Here is a 15,437-nt window from a genome sequence, read left to right as displayed (position 1 = left end):
TTCAAAATGACAGACAATCATGGTCCAGAAGATCCCAGTGTCATCTATTTTCAAGCGACATATATGTCATCTACAGTTTCTTCCGTAACCGTTGATGATATTGTCAAAGTGAAGAGATCAAACAATTTGATTTGAAAGTTATACACTGATAATTACATACACAATCGTGTACTGTACTTGCATACTTGAATCATCTGGGTTTTTATGGAGTTTTAGAATGTGGCTCACAAGTTTTTGATAATAATTTGATTAGCACTCTTGTTGAACGTTGGCGACGCGAGACATGCACGTTTTATTTTACATGTGGTGAAGCAACTGTCACATTACAAGATGTTTCAATCATTTGGGGTCTAACAATTGATAGTGAAGCAGTGACTAGAATAGATGTGTCACATAGAGTTGAGGAATGACAACACATATGTTTGGATTTGTTGGGATTTGTGACATCATCAAAACATTTGAAAGATGGTCATTTGTGTATGACTGCACTACACGACCATTGCATGTCTAACCTTGTTAATGATGATAGTTCAGAAGTAGATGTTGTGAAATATATTTTTTGTGTAGCGTTAATGATTATTGGAGGGATATTGTTCCCTGACTATCAAGGAGGGTCTGTGTAATGCCCGGAAATTTAATCCTAGTAATCTGTAATTATGGATTTATAATTTGGTATGATTATGAAAAGATTAACCGAGACACGATTTGAAGTAACGTATGATAATTTATGTGCGAGGACAGTGCCTCTCGCGCACGTGCGCGACGTGATGCGCGCCCATGCGCCAAATGGGCAGAAGACCTCGCGCATATGCGCGACATGAGGGCGCGCAAATGCACGAGCTGCACAGGTCGAGTCCAGAGAGCCTCGCGCATATGCGCGGAATTGAGGCGCGCATATGCGCGAGTGGCTGGGAAGACACGCGCCGAGACATACTGTCTCGCGCATATGCGCCGAGAAGGGTCGCGCATATGCGCGAGACGTGTTGCGCATAGAGTTCGCCATTTCCCTGATGCATGCATGATTGTATATATATATATATACACACAAATGTTTAATCCTTCAAAAACGAAAAAGTCGAAGGAAACTTTGGAGAAAATAGTCCGTGAATCTTAGGATCGCGATTGTGCAAAATCCGTCCGTCTGATTTTAAATCCGACTTCGGTACTGTAATCCTATCGACGTAGGCTACAACTGGACGTAAGTTTTGCTACGTTTTGACATGTTTTGAAATTATGCTATTGTCAGAATTGAATAGGATTCATATATGATGTTCTTGACATGTTAGACGTCATAGAATCGAAGTCAGATTGAGAAACGGACTGATTATGAAATTGTTATGAATTTTTAGGGTATATTGATTTATACCGGACAAAATTGAATTACGACTGGATTACGGATTGTATTGGATATTGGTTATGGATTGTAACTATTATCTGGTGATGTTGTATTGACGGGGATATTGAAATTGTACCGTTATACCGTTGATTTGAATTAAATCCAGATTAATCAGATTCAGTGTTGAATTGAGAATTGAATATTGATATTATGATTCTCAATATATCGTTTCAGATCTACAAAGACAGTCTTGAGTTCAGAACTGAGATTGCTTCAGACCGTGACTACAAACGAAAGGTATAAGTCAATGTGGTATCGGGAGATCGACTTAAGTCGGTTTAGACTTGAGTTTCCCTAAATCACATACTTTACTTTATTGCATCGATATTTGCATTGATTTGATCGATGTACTTGTTTTCTTGATTAATAGATAACAGGTATTAGACGAGTAATCTTGTGACAGAAGTGCCTGATAGTGGCGGGATCGCCACGGGCACATTGCACGATGTCACAAGATAGTGTATTGGCGATAGTGCCAAAGTCTGTCACCGGATGATTGGCTATCGATGTGGATAGAATTTGGGTTTCTTCTATTACTGTTGATCGATGTCGTATCGGTGTGGATAGAATTGGAGCTTCTTCTATTACTGGTGATCGATATTATATCGGTGTGGATAGAATTAGAGTTCCTTCTATTACTGGTGATCGATACCATATCGGTGTGGATAGAATCAGACCTTTTTCTATTTCTGGTGATCGATACCTTATCGACGTGGATAGAACTAGAGTTTTTTCTATTACTGTTGGTCGATATAGGAATGCCAACTTCTGAAAACCGAGATCCCTAGACTAGTATTGAGTCTAGTCTAAATTGTGTAGCTACGAGTATTGTCGACAGTTTGATATTAGTTATGTTTCAGATTTTGATACATATTGCTGTTACCTGTTACATGCTTTATATTTGTTTATATGATTGCATGTTTCGTTGATTTATACTGGGATTATATTCTCACCGGAATTATCCGGCTGTTGTTTTGTCTGTATGTGTACATGACAACAGGTGGGACAGGTTCAGGGTCACGGAGATAAAGAGAGAGATGGTGATTAGAGTGGCGGCTCCGGACTTGGATTAGAGATAGGGTTGGACACTTGATATTAGCTGTTAAACCTTAATTAAATAAATGTATGTGGTACAGAATTGGTACTTTTATATACTGAGATGTATATATGTTTTTATGTCACTACGTTCCGCATTATTTAAAAAAAAAAATTTAGACCATGTTTATTATAATTGATTAATTAGTCCCAATGATGATTAAGAACATGATTAGCGTCCGGGTCCCCACAGTCTGCTAGACTCATATTTTTGCAACTGCTAGGGGATATTGATAATCTAAAGTCTTATAGTTGGGGTAGTGCAGTTTTAGCATTTCTATACCGTGAGTTGTGTAACGCAACACGTATAGAGAAGACTATAATGGCTGGATCTTTATATATCTTGCATGTATAAATAATGTAATTTGATTATTTAACACAATATTTTTGTTACTTTTGTTTAATTATTTTTATTATTATAAGTAGATATGTGCATGGAGAATGATTAAATGTGTTAACCTTGACCAAGATAGGTTAACATTAGTTGTATCTCCCATTGATCCAGATGCTATTATTCAAGTTTCTTCATATGGTGCACATTAATATTTAAAATTTATTATGATAATATCATGTATATCTCTTATAATTTTTTGATATGTAATTGTATTTGTTAAATTCTAGGTGAAAAATTGGATTTAGTTACATACTTTCGCCTACACATGCTATAAGATTTATAAGGGATTCTCTAGATCGTATGAATCAAAATGGGGTATTAAAAATGTTTAGTATTTAATTTTGATTAAATGAATATTAAAGTTTTTATTGATTAAATGAATGTTAAATTATAAAATTTTTTTTTACAATTTAATTGGATTGTTTACCAGAAGAATGACTTAGATGTAAAGACGATTATTGATTCATACGACAACAAAATATGGCGATGTGTTTGTCCCCTTATTTGTTTTGACATCGTGGAGATGCATCATCCTAATCGGGTGATGCTACAATTCAGAAGACGACAATCAATTCCAGGGTCTGTCCTTGACAACGATGATCTGTATAATATCACAAGAACATGTCATCGAAACATAAATTGGAGAGATTATCATCAAAATTCAATTGAGTTGTGGAATACTGGGTTGAGATATGCTGCTAAAGAGGTACGACAAGTGTGATCGATGCAAACTGACGAAGACTACTTTCAATGGTATAATCGAATAATTTTACGGACCATATCACCTACGGTTAATGTCATTGGTTTTCAACCATATCCGTACAATATTTTTGTCGGGCAATTTAATGTCCTACAAAATTTCAGTACGCTTTCTCCTTTTTCACATCAGTCATCATTCCGGTGGGAAAGTGATATTGTTAGGCAACCAAGTCGGTTTGCACTACTGTTCCGCCAATTGAGTTGAATACTGCAGGACCCTCTACTAGTCAACCTGGTTTTTTCAGTGATTCGGGGATTGGTGACTTACATTCGTTTGGTCACCAGGATTATCAGACTCCATCTTGGTCAAATATTCAAAAAAGAAGATTCACAAATCTGCTGAATGTTGGTCCTCAGCAGCTTGTTCATGATATGCGACCACAGAGGAATGTTATTTCACCTATGACGTATCCAGGTTACTCAAATGAGGAAAATCCTAAAGATGTTGGATTTCATATAGGGATGAGAAGACGCAATCCACCCGCTTGTGGAACCAGGAGTCATTTGTATCATTGTAGTTTTGATGATGATTCTTCTAATTGATAAGAAATATATCATTTGTATTGTTGTACCATTTGCATTGTTGCATCGTATAAATGGTATTATTTCTACAAGTTGTTTTAATCGATTGAGGTATAGTACAAGATGTTTTGTCAGACAACAAACATTTTATGGCCAGTAAATTTCCATCAAATAAAAACAAAGAAACACAAGTAAACCAAATTGGAATTCAATCATATAAACAACCACGTCAAATCATCATATCCGCAAAACAATGTTATGTTTGAAGATGTATAAATATTTACACATCGTAACACAAAAAATTAAAGAAGCGAAACATAAGATGACAAATCAGAGGTGACATCTCTGTCCCTAGATTCGTCGTTCTTTGTCCTCGTGATCGATCTTCGCACTCCCGATCTTTGGCTCCTGCGTGTATCTTTTTCACACGCCATACTAGATTCTACTGTGCAAGGAATAACTGATCATGCAATGCGTCAAAAGTAATAAAACAAGAAAAGCATAGGATCACGTACCTCAAGCAGCGAGCATCAGGACTCGCTGTCCTCGCCTGACATCTCAACCTCCTCATCCTCATCATAATACTCATCATCATCCTCGATGGGTCGGTGTGAAAATGCTGGCGGTGTTGGAAATGGCTCATCGGAGGCACTAGTAGCAGGGAAGCGTTGCGCAAGCACACGATTAAAATCATGCACGTAATCCATGTGCTCGCGTGTCATACGCCGTTGTCTCATCCTAATGCGCTCTACGTCATCAAGACGCTGGTGTGAGGTCTGTCCCCTCTCTGCACGTGCCTGTCGTGCGTGTGGTGCCTGATGTGGTTCTGCTCCACTCCTTGAAACCTGGCCCGTACCGCTCTCAATCTGCCTCCATCTTTTATCCCTCGGGAGCTTTGCACAAGTAAGATATCGCCTTTTTTATGCAATACTGGCTCACTGTCATCCCATGTAACCCCAGCTAGGCGGCAGAGCTGCATGATTGTCGAAGAATGGGGCATGATAACTGTGGATGTGCCCCGTGCAACCTGCAAAATCGAATTCATGATCACCCGGCCTGCATCCACTGTCTTGTCGGTGATAATGCAATAGACCAATGCTGCTTTCGTATTTGTTAGCCGATGAACAGTGATAAATCGAAATATTAAAAATATCCCTTGAATCAAAAATAAAACTTAGCTTAAAGGTGTGGAGAGAGTTGGAGAGAAAATTATTGCGTCTTCTTCTTGTTCTTCACATTGAAAAGGAGAGCTTCCTTTCCGCCTCCTTTTTCCCCTAATGTGCGTGATATTGGTTTGGGAGGATTGTTTCTTCTTTTCTTTCTTCATTCTGCCCCCTCCCTTGTTTTTTGTGAATAGTAATCAAAATCAAAAGGAAAAAATAGGTCTTATACGTGAGATAGGTTGTGGCAAAAAAGAAAGATTGGGTCCAACAAGTAATTAGCCCAATAATCTAAAAATAATAACCTAATCACTAAAATTAAAAGATACTTAAAAAATATCCTCCAAGAATATCGAGTTTTTTTATGGAAATAACTCTATCTTATATTTATTTTCTGATATGAAAATTCCTCAATTCTCACTAGACTGTTGAGGAGTAGTCACAAGGTGTGATCACGCCTTGTCCAAAAACCACTTCTGAATTTTCCTGCTTCAAGTCTTCCACTAAGATCATATCGGCAACTTTAATTGTGATATAAAACCACTTTTTTTAGCCCAAATTTATTGCAAGAGCAGAAAACTTCCTTCTACAATAAAATCATACAAAAATGTGTCAATTAAGCATGTTGGTAGTGGTAACAATGAGAGAAATGACAACAAAAATACAAAATATTATGAGCCTATCCAAATCTCGCCACGAAGCGTGATCACGCCTTATCCAAAAACATCTTCAGAATTTTTATGCTCCACGTCTTCCACTAAGATTATATCGGCAACTTTAATTGTGATATAAAATCATCTTTTTAGCCCAGATTTATCGCAAGAGCAGAAAACTTCCTTCAACAATAAAATCAAAAAAAATGTGTCAATTAAGCACGTTGGTAGTTGTAACAATGAGAGATATGACAATAAAAATACAAACTATTATGAGACTATCAGAAATTTAGAACTCATTCGTCGAGGTTCAGAAATCACGTGAAGATTCAATTATTGACGAAAATTCAGAAATCACGTGAAGATTCTCAGAAAATTATTGAGAGAACGTGGAGCATTGTCCATGTTCGTAAGCACGGATAATGCTCCACGTTGGAGCATCTGTGCTTACCAAGCACGAATAATGCTCCACGTGGACCTATATCCGTGCTTCGTAAGCACAGATTACAGTATATGTGAAAATATTTTTTTAAAAAAATTAGTTTTGAAATATTTTTTTTACATTAATTATAAAAAAAGTCCCAGCTGAAGATATATAAATTTTAAGGGTTCAGCAGTCATTTTCATCATGATCTCCTTTGGAGTTGAATGTCACACATATTTAGTAATGCAATCCTAGAATTCATGTTACAATAGGTGATGATCACCTTTTCTAGAACAATAATAATTTTTTGGCTGCGATTATGGCCCTGCAATATGAGCGTTCGACAATTGATTGTTGGAGATTTAATAAAATTAAATTTATAAATCATGTGATTAAATCCATAAACACATCAGGAATTCATGTTGAATTATAAGAAAATATAAACAACCGTAAACATGTACCAGAATCCATTTATTGATCTAGTATTGGAGTTATGGGTCTTCCATTGAAAAATAGAATCGACCACCTTATTTTTGTCTTAGATGAGAGAAGAAGAGAGATATAGAATATATGTGTCGTATATATTCTGTGTTATTCTTTGTGTCTCGGGGACCATAACCTTATATAACCTTATCAATCTTCGACTCATCATAGAAAACCTAATTGGGATATGTTTCTACATATAAGGTGGATCATATTAATTTATTTAATACTTTGAAAATTCATAATTAATTAGATCACTTTATTGGGTTTTTTATTAAATAAATTGTCCATGTAAAATTAATAAAATTATGTGAGTCAATCAAAATAATTCCAACAATCTCCCAATTGGACCACATAAGTTATCCAGATATTGTACATGTAAAAACTGGATTGAGTTCTTACTATCTAAACCAAAATATTACTTAACAATTTGGTTTACCAATTATACTAATATTGACCCAACGCAGTCATTGCTACATTTAAAAACACTAGACCCATAAATTATCATAATATTAGCATAATCAATAACGTAGATCAAGTATGTATGTGTAGCATGGAAATATATAAATGTGATATAAGAAGAAAAACTCCATTTCCAACAGGTCGTCCTAATGACTCAAAAAATTCAATAACAGACTTTCAACCAAATGCTAAACCACAATGAAATTCATCATGTTGGGGATCGATATAAAGTTTAGAGGGGAGGGAGTGAATAAACTCGTTCCTTTGAAGGTCGTTTTTTCAAAGGGTGCTAGAATCCTGTTAGAGATTATAGCTTATCTTGTTCAAGTATATAACCAGCAGACCACAATATAGTGCGGAAAAGATTTGATGGTTTAAGGTGAATAAAGATAAAATAGTAGGCAGTAGACAATGGTTGTTTATGAAAGTTTGAAGATGAAATCTTCTACGTCTCCCCTTCTTCTGTTTCCAGAAGGTATCACTAAAAGACTTTGGTTTTTACAGTACAACATTTGTACACACCCACTTCAGCAGGACTTATCCTTTGTCTACTGAAACTCTTAGTTTCTCAAAACAATAAAACAAATACAACAAAGTTCTGGAAAAACTCTTTTCCATATTACAGACTCTTCTCAAAAATATAATAATGTGAATAGATTGTAGAGAGATTAAGAAACAGTCAGCAAAATATGATCTCAAAAGATCATATAACTATTGTGAAGCGTGTGCTGCTTTTCTGTATATTGAGCTTGAAGATGATAAGTAGTTCTAAGTGCTCAAATCGGCGTTCGTATATTAGAGAATATGATTGTTGTTTTTGATAACCTATAAACGTCGTTGATCTTGTGTATTTATAGAAGTCTTGAATCCAACGTCTATAAACAAAACGGCTTCTTTGACTTCTGATAGAATCGGCTTTATTACCTAAAAAGGTTCCTGCAAAAAGTTTCAGAACAATCAGTCTTGTTTCATATCACAATTGGTAAAACGTATTAAATGACTTTGTTCAGCATTAATGATGCATTTAATAATCGTACTTGGTAAAGTAACGGTAACATTTAATAGATGATCGAAAGGTTCTGATTTAGTAAAAGTCAAGTTCTGCTTCTGTTTATCTGAGCTGATAAGTACTCGAAGAGTACTGCTTTGTTAAGGCGATACGAGAACTTCTGCTTTTATACTATCTTCTAGTTTTACTTACGCGGTCTACTGGTTTTGACTATCATCACCACAATTAAATTAAGTCTATCAATTTCTCCTTTTGTGGTGATGCCAAAACCCAGAAATTAGTATGATGAAGAAAAACAAATATATGAAAAAAAAGATAGAAATTATAACCAAATAATTGATAAGTAAATAAGCAGTAAAGCAGAGTTCAAAAGAGTATTAATCAAAAAGATTAATCATCAGTTCCGATATCCTTGAACATTGCATCATCATCCTGAGGATCTTGGCTTTTGAAAGATGATTCTGCCTAATGATGACGTCCTTTAGATTTACCTTCTTCTGTCCTACCCACTGCTTCCCTCTTTTTGGCATCAAAACGAGTGAGTAATTCGTCCATTCGTCCAGTAAGACTGATAATGCTATCATTCATCATCTCCAAAAATGGGACTTGATTCGAAACACGATCATTAAGGGTCTGAAGAGATTGAGATTGGGACTCAATCTTGGCATCGATAGTTTCAAGTTTCGAATCAGTAGCTTCAACTTGAGTTGAGATTGTGCGAAGACACGAGTCATGATCAGAGACAGTTCGATTAACGTCAGATTGACTGAGCATGACTGGTCAAAACATTTTTCCTGAAGAGGCTGAATTCAACTTCAAGCTTTGCCAATGATTCAGCCGTGTTAATGACTTGTTTTGAAATGCGTTCACGGAAGAAGTTGGTAGCACTGACTTCACCAGCATGATTGTAGGACAACTATTTGACGATCTCTGAAACTTTTTCAATATTACGTCTCAGTGTATCAATCTCAGTCTCAAGATCAAAGCGATCTCCTTCTGTAATGGAGTTCTTGCAAGTAGACGTTCTGAAATTTCAGCAAGATGAGCAATATGAGCTATGTGAGCCGGTGAATCAGTAGGAGGGACAATCAAGGTAGTAGAAGAGGCAATTTCCGTTGGAGCAGTAGTAGTAGCAGGGGACCATTCAGCACAATTTCCTTCAAAGGCAGTAGCTTGGTCAGGAACTGCACTTGCTTTTGGTGGAGTGGCTTCAGTGGTTACCATTTGCGCATCAGCTGGAATGGATTCAGATGGAATGTTCAACAGAGCTTCCATTTCTGCTTGATGTTCTGCAGAAAATGTCTCCAAATTTGGCAGTAGTGAAGCAGCATCTGATCCTTCTGTCGGTTGTTCTGCTGGATGAGCTTCTGTATGAACCACATCATTAGCTTGAGTATGTTCTGGAGCAGTAGAGACAGTAACAGCAATGGATTGAATTACTTCATCGATTGAAGCCAATTCCCGAACAGAAATAAGAGAAGAAGATTGAGTAAGCAACTTCGGAGATGCAGGAGTACTAGAGACCTTAGCTTCTGGTGGAGCTGTAGTCCTTTCCTCAACTGGCTTAGTCTGAGCGAAGTTTGGAATGAAGCCTACTGAATACTGTACAATTCTTCAAATGTCTGTTCTTGAGCAAGAAGTTGCTCATTTATCATTCTCAATCGGTCAGTTAGAATATGGATCACATTCTGATCCTGAGCAGCAGTGAGAATCATAACATCTAAATTAGACTGAAGAGTCTTTAAAATTGATTCCAGCTTCTGTCGTTTCAGCTGCTCAAGAATGAAACTTTGTTGTCTCATTGCTTCAATCACATTTTCAGTTTTGGCAAGATCAAACACCTTCTATTCATTCTTTACCATTTTACGAAATGCACCTGGTGTTCTGAAGAATGTGAGTGGATGGATACTCGAACCTTATGCCGATCATCAAAGAATGTCATTCCTTCATTGACAGATTTCTCAATCTCTTCCAAATAAAGATCAATGCTAGTTAGAACGGATGATTTGGCGCCGTGAAATTGTGATTCTGCAACGAGTTTTCCTTTGCCTTTATCTGAAGATGAGATAGGCATCACGGGTCTAAAAGTAGAAAATCCTGCAGTAGATTCACGAATAACAACTCTAGACGAGGGTCTGAAAGTCGGAGCACTAGACGAGGTGGTGGCAAAAGAAGTGGCTGCTGGCTTAGTGACAGGAACAAATTCTTGCAAAGAAGAAGCAGCTTCTGGAAACACTTGTCTCAAGGGGACAGTGTCTAAATCAGCAATGGCTGTTGTTTTCTTGATGCGGAGCACCGTGCGAGCCTTATTCTTGCTTGGGGTGGCAGGGATAGATGCTTGGCAGACTCCTCAGAAACTCTTTTATCAGAATCAGTGGAGATAACCATTCTTTTTCTCTTGATCTTCTTCTGAGGTCCTTGAACCTTAGATTGAGCATCTCCTACCTCCTTCTTCAAGGCAATGAACTTAGCCACAGATGGCTTTGGCCTTAGAGCAAGTACTTTCAGCATCGGCCATTGTTACGTAAGAAGCGTCATGTTCAGTAGTGAAAGGAAAACCAGCATCCTTAAGCATTTTGCTGATCTGAACAGCAAAACCAGAACTTTTCCTCAGAACCATATCCTTCAAGATTCTAAACAAGAATCCACTCCAATCCCCCTTAAATCCAGAAGTGATGGCCAACATCACTTGTACCTTCTCCTTAGTCAATCTGTCAAACGTACCAGCTTTGACCAACACTGCTTTTGCAACAATATCAGCAAGCACTTGATATTCCATCTTCAGTATCTTTTTGAAGCAAGAGGGAGAGAGTTTCTCTCCAGAAGCTGAGAAAGTGACGAGGGCAGCCGACATCTCCTCCTTAGAAGTATCAAAAAAGTTAGAGACACCTGAGTATGGGAGAAAGAAGGTCGATCCCAATAGGGCAATATCAATTGAAATAGATACATTTCAGTGGGAATTGATGATTTTCCCTTCGTCAATTGTTTCTTTGGCATAGAATTCCAAGAGAGCAGTCTTGTAGATAACAGCTGGTGCTTCCAAAAAACTTCTGAGACCAGATTTCTCGATGGCTTTAAACATGCTAACCAGATTTTTGTCCTTGATTGTTAGAACTGAAGCAAAATTAACTTGATAAGCATTTAGAGTGTAAGCTCCAGCCATTTCTGCAAACAAAAAGAATTTGGAGTAGATTCTATAGTAGAGTGTGAATACGAGAGAAAGCAGTAGCTAGTATGCGAAAGATCTGAAAACGTAAAGGTGAAATGACTGAGAACAGACGGTTAAAGTTTAGAATGTACAGCCGCCAGTGAAACATAAGGACACGTGTCAATATGTTTACGGTTGAATTTGAAAAGTGGAGCAGAGAGAGTAAGATACGCCAAATTTTTTTTAAAAAATAACTAAAATAGGCGGGCTGTCCAAAACTGTTACTAAAAAATCAGAAGAGGGTTTGTCGTCTTATGATAATATCTACTAGAAATTATGAAGTACTGAAATATTTTCAGCATCTTGATAAAAACCAATAGACATATTGTTTTATCTAAAAGACAAACCTTCTTCTGCTTCTGATATAGCACGGAAAAGGAAAAGACAAAATAAAATAATATTCCCCCTCAATTAATGCAACTAATAAATGCAATCGATACGATATCTGAGGAAAAGATAGATGACTCTTGAAATTCGAGCATGATATGATCGGTTGGACGTCTTTTTAACTTCTTAATACTCTATATAAGTACATGCAAGCCCACAAACTAGGTTATGTACACAAATAACAAATCACAAATGGATGATGCGAAAATTCTCTCGAGTCTTCTCCAGAGTTTGATTCAGCAGAAGAATTGCAAGAACAATTTCAAACTTCTCGTAAGTTGATGTCTGAAGACATCTTTTTTCAAGATATGAAGACTTGGAAGAAATTCTTTGACCTGTAATATGAACAATCAGTTAGATTGTTCTAAATTAGAAGGACTAAGCTGATGAATCATCCATTTTACAAACCATGATCATGCAAAGCGAGGGGATTCCAGCAGAGCTTAGTTAGGTTCCTGCTGAAGTACTTCAAACTGCTGATATCAACAAAATGTAATAGATAGGACAATGTAATGCATCTGGTTTTAGGAATGAAATATTACATTTTGTCATATCTCTGTTTATCTACTGTTTTTATTTAATGCAAATAAATAAATAAATAAAAAGAAAGGATGAGAAAAACTTAGTCTGAATAATTTAATGCCAGATGACTCTTTGTCTTCCTCCTATCCCTTCAAGTCTTGTCTATAAATAAAGATCACTTCTGCTCATAATGACATTTGTACTCCAATGGATTGTGAAAGCAGCACACATGTTCCTCATCCTTTATGGACGCCTCAACGTTTGCAGGAATTAAAACGAGGTGCAGAAGACTTCATCTTTGCGGAGGTTATGTCCATTTGGACTATTGCTCATGACCTCAATTAATCAACATCCGAGAATTTCCTTCTTCTGCTAGATAGAGGTCACTTGCAAGGTGGTTCAAGAGTCTTGCTCGGGTTGATCACATATCCGAGCTAGTTAAGGAAGATGTGCTGTTACACATGATGGTGTCAAGGGAGTGGGAGTTGCTTGATATAGTTGCCAATTCCGAAAACTTTCGGAATATTAGGAGTCATGACTTGAACAATTGGTTTATGTTGTGGCAAGATGCTGTAGAAAGTAGTTTGAATCAAGTTGTAAGGCGTCGATTTTATTCTCAATAAAATATCAGTAGTTGCCTCAAATTGTCTCTTTTCTTTATAAACACACTGATATTAGATGAGTAACAAATAACTGATAATAATTAACAAACTGATAGCAGCAATATACTCAAGTTAAATCAATTAAACCAAGAACATTGCGAAAATAAGAAAACTTATTCTCAGGCAAAGACTTTGTAAAAATGTCTGCTGCTTGTTAATCAGTAGAAACATATTCCAGACGAATGTCCTTCTTCTGCACATGATCTCTAATGAAATGATGTCTGATATCTATGTGCTTTGTTCTGGAATGAAGTACTGGATTTTGCGTGATTGCTATAGCACTGGTATTGTCACAGAAGATGGGTGATTCAGAAGCTTGAACTCCATAGTCTTTAAGTTGTTGTTGTATCCACAGTATTTGAGAGCAGCAACTTCCAGCAGCAAGATATTCTGCTTCTGCATTAGACGTAGATATGGAAGTCAGCTTTTTACTAAACCAGGATATTAGCCTATCACCAAGAAATTGACAAAACCACTTGTGCTTTTTCTGTCTAATTTGCAACCTGCATAATCAGCATCTGAATATCCAATAAGATTGAAAGATGAATCATTATGATACCATAAGCCGACATTTTGAGTGCCCTTCAAATATTTCAGTATGCGTTTAGCAGCAATGTAATGTGACTGCTTAGGGTTAGATTGAAATCTTGCACAAATACAGAAAACAAACATAATATCAGGTCTACTGGCAGTAAGATATAACAGTGAACCAATAAGACCACGATACTGAGTTACCTCTACTAAAATTCCATTTTTATCCTTGTCAAGTTTAGTAGATGAGCTCATAGGAGTAGAAGTAGCAGAGCATATTTCCATGCCAAATTTTTTCAGTAGTTCCTTAGTTGCTTAGCCTGATTTAAGAAGATTCCAGTATCAAGTTGCTTGATCTGCAGTCCTAGGAAGAATGTTAATTCTCCTATCATGCTCATTTCAAATTGTTCCTGCATTAATTTGAAAAACTTTGCACACAATTTGGGATTAGTTGACCCGAAGATAATGTCATCAACATAAATCTGTACTAGCAGAATGTGCTTATTCTTAACTAGAGTGAACAAAGTTTTGTCTACTGTGCCGATGGTGAAATCATGATTAACAAGAAATTGTGAGAGCGTGTCATACCAAGCTCGAGGTGCCTTTTTTAAACCATATAGGGCTTTGTGTAATTTAAATACATGATTTGGTAAGAAATGATCGATAAAACCTGGAGGTTGTTCAACGTAGACCTCTTCTTGCAGTAGACCATTAAGGAAGGTGCTTTTCACGTCCATCTGATTAACTTTGATATTTTTGAAATCAGCAAATGCTAAAAATATTTTGATCGCTTCAAGCCTTGCTACTGGTGCATATCATAGTCTATTCCTTCTTCTTTTCTGAAACCTTGAGGCAACAGTACCTTCTTCATTTTGCTTGTTTCTAAATACCCACAGTGTTTCAATAACAGCTTGATGAGATGGTCTAGGTACAAGAAACCAAACTTCATTTCTTTTAAATTGATTCAGCTCTTCTTGCATAGCTTCTATCCAACTGGGATCCAGAAGAGCTTCTTCAATTTTCTTTGGTTCATTCTGAGAGATAAAAGCAGCATGCATATATTCATTAATCATTTGCCTTCTGGTTCTTAATGAAGCTGCTGGATTACCAATAACCAAAGATGGAGGATGGGATTTTCTCCAGACAAAAGGGTCTAAAGAAATTTCTTCCTGGCTTGATGGATTCGAATCAGGCTCAGCTAAAGCAGTAGCAGGTTCTGGAATGTTCACTTTTGGTTCTGGTAAATCCTGTGTCTGAACAGTTGGTTCTACCAGAGAAATGTCTTGTTCTGGATTTTGAGCATCTTCAACACTAGGTTCTGCATCATCTTCACTATCCAGTTCCAGATATATCCTGTCTAACCTGTTACTTAGATTTGACACGTTAGAAATTCCAGGAGCACTGCTATCTTCATCAAAGACAACATGAATAGATTCTTCAACATTAAGAGTTCTATTATTGATAATTCTGAAAGCTTTGCTTATTGCTGAATAACCAAGGAAGAGTTCATCATCTGATTTTGAATCAAATGCAGACAAATAATTTTTACCGTTATTCTGAACAAAACATCTGCAACCAAATACATGAAAATATGCCTTTTGTTGATCATTGTTCTGTTATGTGTATAGCATGCTGTGTTGATTGCTTCTGCTCAGAAGCGCTGAGAGATGTCTGCATCTGCTAGCATTGTTCTAGTGGCTTCTTTAAGAGTTCTGTTTCTCCTCTCAGCTACTCCATTTTGTTGAGGCGTTCTGGCAGCTGAATATTCAT

Source organism: Primulina tabacum, chromosome 4, assembly GCF_025594145.1.
Source record: "Primulina tabacum isolate GXHZ01 chromosome 4, ASM2559414v2, whole genome shotgun sequence".
Lineage (NCBI taxonomy): Eukaryota > Viridiplantae > Streptophyta > Magnoliopsida > Lamiales > Gesneriaceae > Primulina > Primulina tabacum.
The sequence above is the reverse complement of the archived record's forward strand: the minus strand, read 5'-3'. Positions refer to the sequence as shown.